Genomic DNA, 7530 nt, shown 5'->3' on the forward strand with positions numbered 1-7530 from the left:
TTTAGAGTTCTGCATTTAAGTTCATGGACCATTTGGAGTTAAATGTAAGTGCTAAGCACAAGTTCCACTATTTGACACATTCCTTTTCATTTTCTCTGCCTAGAAAACTCATGTCATTTCATTAGATGCCATTAATTTGGTTGTCACTCATAACAATTGTGTGTGCAACAGAATGAAGCACTCTCTGGTCCTGCTTCACCCTCACAGCCCATTATTTCAGTCACTATGTAAATCCATCCTGGAAGGTCCTCCCCTTTTTCAGTGACCTTCTATTTTACCAAACTTGTTGTCCTTCTTCAGAGATAGGTCTCCTCTGATAACAAGTCCAAATGTCTCCTCTTCTTCCCTTCTAAGGAGCATTATGGCTGTATTTCTTCCAAGACAGATTTATTTGTTTCTCTGGCAGTCAGTGGTGTATCAATATTCTTCACCCTCACGATGGTTCAAAGGCATCAATTCTTCTATAGTCTTCCTTATTCATTGCCCATGCATACGAGGCAATAGAAAATGCTATGGCTTGGATTAGGTGCTTCTAGTGATATCTTTACTCTTGAACACTTTACAAAAGTCTTTTGCAGAAGGTTGGCCCCCTGCATTACCTGTTTTGATTTATTGACTCCTGATTTCTTAGGTATTAATTGTGTGTCTATGTAATATGAAATCTATGACAATCTCAATCGTTTCTCTGTTTATCATGATGTTGCTTATTGGTCTAGTTGTGAAGATTTCTTTATTTCTTTATAGTGAAATGTAATATACTGAAGTCTTTCATCTTTGCCAGTAAAAACTTCAAATCCTCTTCACTTTCAGCAAGGAGGATTGAGTCATGTGCTCCTTCTCTGGCAAGTCTTTCTAGACTACCCTTGACCAAATTAATCATTTGTACTTACACACTTTATACATTCACTTATTATAGCAAATTTGTGCATACTATGATACATTCATTCAATAGCTGGGTTAATTATTCCTCCAGTACAAAGTCAGTGTTCTTTTTTTGTTTGTTTTTTGTCTGTGTTTTTCATTGTAGTATCTCTCACTTATCCCATGTGTTATTACAACGTCTTCACTTCCTTGGGCTGATATAACAAAGTATCACAATGGGGGTGGCTATAAAGAAAATATTATTTTTCTCAAAGTTCTGGATCACTAATCCACTCAGGGGAGGGTATTGTGTATGTCTCCACAGAAATGGGAGTGTGAGTGCAGACCCCACCATGGCACACCAAGCCTTGAGGGAAATGTAACCACATGGAACAACTCACGAACAGAGAGGTCTACAGGGCCAGTTCCATTCAGAGCCAAACACACACACACACACACACACACGTATTTGCTAGAGGACACCACTAAACCTACAGGTTGGGGAGAGAGGTTGGCTTGCCACGCCTATATGGAAGCAAACCAGGAAGGAAAAAGAGAGAGTAAGGGACTAGACCCCATACTGGCACACTAAGCCCTGAGGATGACATCCCTGCACGGAGCTGTTAAGGCACAGAGAGGACTCTAGGGCCAACAATAGCTCAAGACAGGCTGTCCCCTCATTGGAGCACACCATAACAGAGGACAATACTGCGGCCACATGGCAGGGCATGAGTCTAATCTGACACCACCCCCACCACCCCCAAAGTGGGGCAAACTAAAAGGGGAACATAACAGATCAGCAACAGGAGTAAAGCAAAGTCACAAAACCGCTGTAGAGCCCCCAAAATAGACTTCAGGCTAGGAGGGGCAGTTCCTGGAACAGGAGATAGTCGTAAAGGTCAGGGGACAGACCTGGAATTGCATGTGCTTTTTCAGGTTTTTGCTTGTTTTTGTTTCCCCTTCTTATTCAATCTTTTGTTTTGTCTCCATCATTGTTGTTTTGCCTCCCTATATAAGATAGGCAAGGGGAGCAAGCCCAAGGAGAAGCAAAGGGACTGATGGTTCAGGAGGAACTTGTGGGGAGGAGGAGGCAGGGAAAACAAGTGGCGACAAACAACACCACAGACAAGGGAACAACTAGAGAATTAAAATCAACAATGAGGAGGATGTAGAGATCCTGGTGGTGCTTGAGCAACAGCAGTCTAGCTGAGAGGAACTACTAAGAGGCAGCAAAAGGGCGAGCGTAATGGTGGGGCAGGAGAAAGGTGAAAGGAAACAGAGGAACAATCTGGGAAGCAAAGCTATGGATAGAGGTATAAGTATCGGTGTGTACATATGTAAATATATTAATTCATAAAATGAAGGTATTGGCCTATGTACTTATATTTATATGGCAATACACTGAGAAAATCAAAGGACTTTGGGCCTCTGTTCAAGCCCTCCCTCAATGCAAGAACACTTTGTTCTAACAACCTGGCATTCTATGATGCTCACCTCCCAACAAGATTGCTGACGACAAAATGGGTCCATAAGCAAGTGTAGTGAAGAAAGCTAATGGTGCCTGGCTATTAAAAGGTAAAGAACCTAGTCTTAAAGGCTTGAACTTAAACAAGCAGCCATCTAGTAGATAAGCAACAAGCCCACATGGAAGAATCACACCAGCCTTTGTGATCATGAGGTGTCAACAGGATCATGTAACAGTTATCAGAAGGCTCCAAACAAACAAACAAAAACCATATTGTTGAGAACGAGGTGGGTCAGAGCCGAGACCCAAAACCCATCTGTAGAAAATAGGACATCCGCGCACAGAAGCATCAAAAGGAAGGGCACAGCATAGCACCAGTGAAACACACGATATTCCTCTGGTTCTTTGAGGTTTCCTCATCCCCCACTTTCATGACCCCAAGTGCTACCTTTCAGTTCTGGCTAGACCAGAGCATGTGCACTGGTACAGAAAAAAAAAAAAAAGAGATACTGAACATAAGGAGCAATGATTGGCAGGCTGAAATTTGGGAGGGAAAGCTTCCCCAAAGCAAAATAAAAACAAAAACGCCTTCTAAATAGGGTTTTAAAAACCATATTGTTAGAGAACTAACTCTGTAGCATGCCTAAGAGAGCAAGCAAGTTCTATAGTGGGTTTGAACCACTCATCTTGTGAATAACAACCAACCCAAGGAGAGCGCTGTCAGAGTTCCTAGTACTTAATAGATGCAATAATAACCAAGTTAATTACTGCTTCATATTATAGACTCCTCACAAACCTTTCATTCAAGAGACTACATGATGGTTGTATGTCATGTTTTCTTCAGAGTGAGAAAAAATCATATATGGGAAGGGACCGTTTGCATGCCACATGCCCTATTAGCCCAGGGACAGTGGAAGGAGGTCCCGCCCTATCCTGACCCATCCTCACGGCAGTCTGTGTGCTGTGAGCCCATTGCTGCAGTCACTGTGTCAAGCCAATGCGATAGTTGCCTGAAGAAAATAAAAAGAATACTTCATCTATTAAATGTATTTTCATGAAAAGAAGAAAAAGAGTTTACAACATACGGAATCCAGATCAGATTAAATCCGTGAGGCACAGAAATGGGAGTAGCAATGTCAGAAGGGTAGAAGGAATTTGGGGGAGAAGGGTGAGGAAGGGGAACCAATTTCAAAAATTGACACAAAATCCCCAGCCAAGGGGGTGAATAACAGAAGTGTGGGTGAAGGGAGACAGCAGTCAGTGTAAGATATAAAAAATAATAATAATTTATCAAGGGTTCATGAGGGTGGAAGGGTGGGGGAAGGTGGGGGCTAAAAAGGAACTGATATGAAGGGCTCAAATAGAAAGCAAATGTTTAGAAAATGATGATGGTAGCATGTACAAATATGCTTGATACAATTGATATAAAGATTGTTACAGGAGCTGAAAGAGCCCGTAATAAAATGATTTTTTTTAAGAAAATTAAAACACTACTGTTAAATAGTCATAGGTTCAGGAGTTAAAACCTCAACATATCTTTTGGGAGAGACACTATTCAACCCTTAACTATAAACAATACTAACAATTGGCGATTTTCAGCAGGATTCTTATGTGTCTTTATATAAACTCACTTAAGTATTATGAGCACTTCTTTAATAGATAAGAATTACTCCTTTTATATGTTAGAAAAATGAAGACCAGAAAAAGACACATTATACTCAAACTGTAGAGACAAAATAAATATATATATTCATGGGAAAAATAAGATCCATTTAAATAAATTTAGTGATACAGAAATTTTGGAATGATGTGCAGCATTCCTATGAAGTATCATGTTAGTTGTTGTGAGCGGTCATAGCCTTGGTTCTGACTGGCAATCCCTCCTGACTCATCATAAACCCACGTGCAACAGAGCAGAACTGATATATAGAGTTTTCTTGGCTGTCATTTTAAGAGAAACAGATTTCTAGGCCTTTTCTTCTGTACTATCCCTGCATGGGTTTGAAACACTAACCTTTAGATTAAAAGTCAAGCACAAATCATTTGTACCATCTAGCAGCTTAATTAAGCATTCGTATTTAATTTCCAAAAGTATCAAATACCTATCTATACTAATAACTTTCTAAGTAGAAATGTAACTCTTAAGAAAAGCTTTTTGACACTTGACAATTCAGTTTACAATATGAATAGCATGTTGGTTAAGTATAAGGGATTAGACTAAAGAAAATTCCAAAGTTAAAAAACAATGCGCATACTTGAAGTCAAGTTCTCTGAATCTCGGGTCAGTCCACCAGAACACTTAGCCAGAGAAATTGCTTCATCTTGGATCAGCAGAAGGCCTGGAGACTACAGGGTGAGTCATCAGAATCAATTGCTGTTCTGGAAATACCTCAAGGGCAAAGACTTAATCTGGGTTCTCAAGGGGAGCAAAACCGGTGAACCCAAAACAAACCAGAGGCACCTCCCTCAAGCTGATTCCACCTCGTAACACCTCATATCATTAAACCAGTGAAAGGCATTGTAAACTGAGAGAGAGCTATTCAAGGAAATGGCTCAAGTAATTGTAGGGGTTGACAAGTCTCAAATCCATGGGTCAGAGGGCAGGCTGGAGATCTCTGGGACTCACTGATTGTGGGGACTGACAAATCCAACATCTGCCAGTCATAGGGGAGATCTCTGTCATTTCATGCCCTGAGAATGGGAAGGCATGCACCGAGCAGAGTACCGGTGAGAGAGTTAGAGCGAGAGAAAGGAGAGAAAGGCCTTTACCAAGAACATGCATTCATATACTGGAGTCAGGCTACGCTCCCAAGAAAGCTTTTTCAACTGATCGGCTGATCATATCAGATTATATCCTACAAAGTGGTTAAATTTTGCCTAAAACCCAAGTTGACACAACACATTAATCATCACATCATGCATCTCCATTTCATATGAAGCCTTTCTGCTGCATGTAACATGCACTCATGTTATCAACGACGAGGGGAAAAAATAAATGGAAGAGTTCACTTAATCTTCCTCTTTTTTCTTCCCAGAATAACAATATCCTCTTTCATCAAAAGTTCCTCCTGAAAAATCTCCACGATTCATTTGCTTGTCCGCTCATTCATGCTTTCCCCCATATTTCATGCCAGGCATTGTTCTATGTGCCAAAGAAGCCGAAGAGAATAAGCAGAGAAACATTGTCATTGATGGGACTTGTCCTTCTGGTCAGAGGTAAAACTCTCACATCTCCCGCAGTGGGTGTTCATTGTGGAGGACGTGAGTTTTTCCTGCTTTTGCTTAATGAAAACAAGCAATTCCACTGCGTTCCCAAACCAGCACATACTGCTTAGGCTGGGGGCTAAAATTGGAAAAGGGCCAAAATACTAGGTCAATAGAAAAGGATGAATTATCGGAAGACTTTAAAACCTTAAACTCTGTGATATAATCTTAAATGGCCATGCTCAGGCTTTCTAAAGTGACAAAAACAGTACATTTGAGAAAGCAGCTAAGAAAAGGAAAACGCAATGTGACAAAATAACAATCTATAAACTATCAAGGGCTCATGAGGGAGGGGGGAGCGGGGAGGGAGGGGAAAAATGAGGACCTAATGCTGGAGGGTTAAGTGAAGAGAAAATGTTTTGAGAATGATGAGGGCAATGAATGTACAAATGCGCTTTACACAATTGATGTGTGTATGGATTGGGATAAGAGTTGTATGAGCCCCTAATAAAATGATTTGGGAAAAAAAAGAAAGAAAAATAAATAAATAAATAATGAAAGCGTATGCATTGGCTACAAAAAAAAAGGAAAGGAAAGGAAAACGGAGCCCAGGGAATACTAGGTCAGAGCATGGGAGCATTCCCTGTTGCTGTCCCGAGGGTCCCATCTCAGAGAGACCCTGTGGGACCCATGAGAACTCCTGCACAGGACAGATCGGGCTGTGATCGCCCCAGAAACAGACTGCCCTATCTTTGTGCTTGGGAACAGTGGGTGGGTTTAAGCCACCACGTTTCAGGTAGCAGCTGAGTGTTAGCCTGCTGAGTCACCAAGATTCCTAGACTGAGTCTGAATCACCGTTCAATACCCCAAAGCCACCACAGAAAACATACATTGGCCGTACAGAAGGCACGATTTACTGTGCGTAAACTACAGGACTGCTGCGTCCTTCAAGAAATTTTGATCACAGAACCTTTCATCGATTTACATTGCAAATGTTTCATTCTCAAGTGATAACAGCCTGGCCCTTGTGCTGCTCCCCCGCAGAGACTCCGCTATAGGTGGAACCAAAATGACTGTAAGTTAGTGGAGAGCTGAGGGCGCTCCAAATTGCCATTGATAGCACTGACCCACCATGCTGGGTGGCGTCCCTATTTATAACGCAGGTTCATAAAACTTGCCACTTAGAAAGTGTGAAGCCCCGGGTAAAATTTAGCACATAGCACCGAGTGCTCCGAGAGTTGCCATACTATGACCCAAATTGGTACTGGCTTTGTGACAGATTGCAAATACCGGAGTGCAACAAAACAACTGCGGCCAGCCTGCACATTCCTAGCAAACCTGAAACCACATTCAAAATATCCGGGCAGCTGGCTGTCGCTCCAGTTGCTGTGCGATCTGACATGACAGCCCCTCCTGGCTGGCAGCATCACTGTCATTCGGGAGAGAGATCACAGAGCCCACATCATTTATGCCTTTGACGGCAGTTTACAGACGTCAGCGGGGAACCAGACGGCGTGTTGGCCACGAGATTAGAAGCCTGCGGAACAGGACTGCCCTCTCTGCCCCCCACGCCCCCACCCCCGGTCTGCACTGCCACTGCTGGAGGGGGGTGCATCTGAAACCAGCAAGACACGCCACCCAGAAAAAGCAGCCCAGGTGGCGAAACCTAGAATTTTTTTAAAAAGTGAAATTATAGTTTCGATGGCTCCGGGTTTGAGGCAGGAAACTTTTAAGAAACTTTGTTCCCTCTTTTCTCAGTGAATTTTTTTTCTACGAAGGATTTCCTGGTCACAAAGTGAGGAACTATGTAAATATGTGCCCTCTGATTTAGTGGCAAGAATTCCTGTCAGGTTCCTTCAAGGGAAAAAAAAATTTCAAGTTGGCAGATGACATTTGGGCAAGGGAAAACAAAGAAACATGCCAGCGAGACCAAGATTATTCTGTAATTCATTCCTTAGTCAGTTACTCTGTTTTGTATGATATTGTTTGGGTCGTTGATT

The sequence above is a fragment of the Echinops telfairi genome, unplaced genomic scaffold (assembly GCF_000313985.2).
Source record: "Echinops telfairi isolate 266 unplaced genomic scaffold, ASM31398v2 ScPeMD7_3533;HRSCAF=4204_0, whole genome shotgun sequence".
Classification (NCBI taxonomy): Eukaryota; Metazoa; Chordata; class Mammalia; order Afrosoricida; family Tenrecidae; genus Echinops; species Echinops telfairi.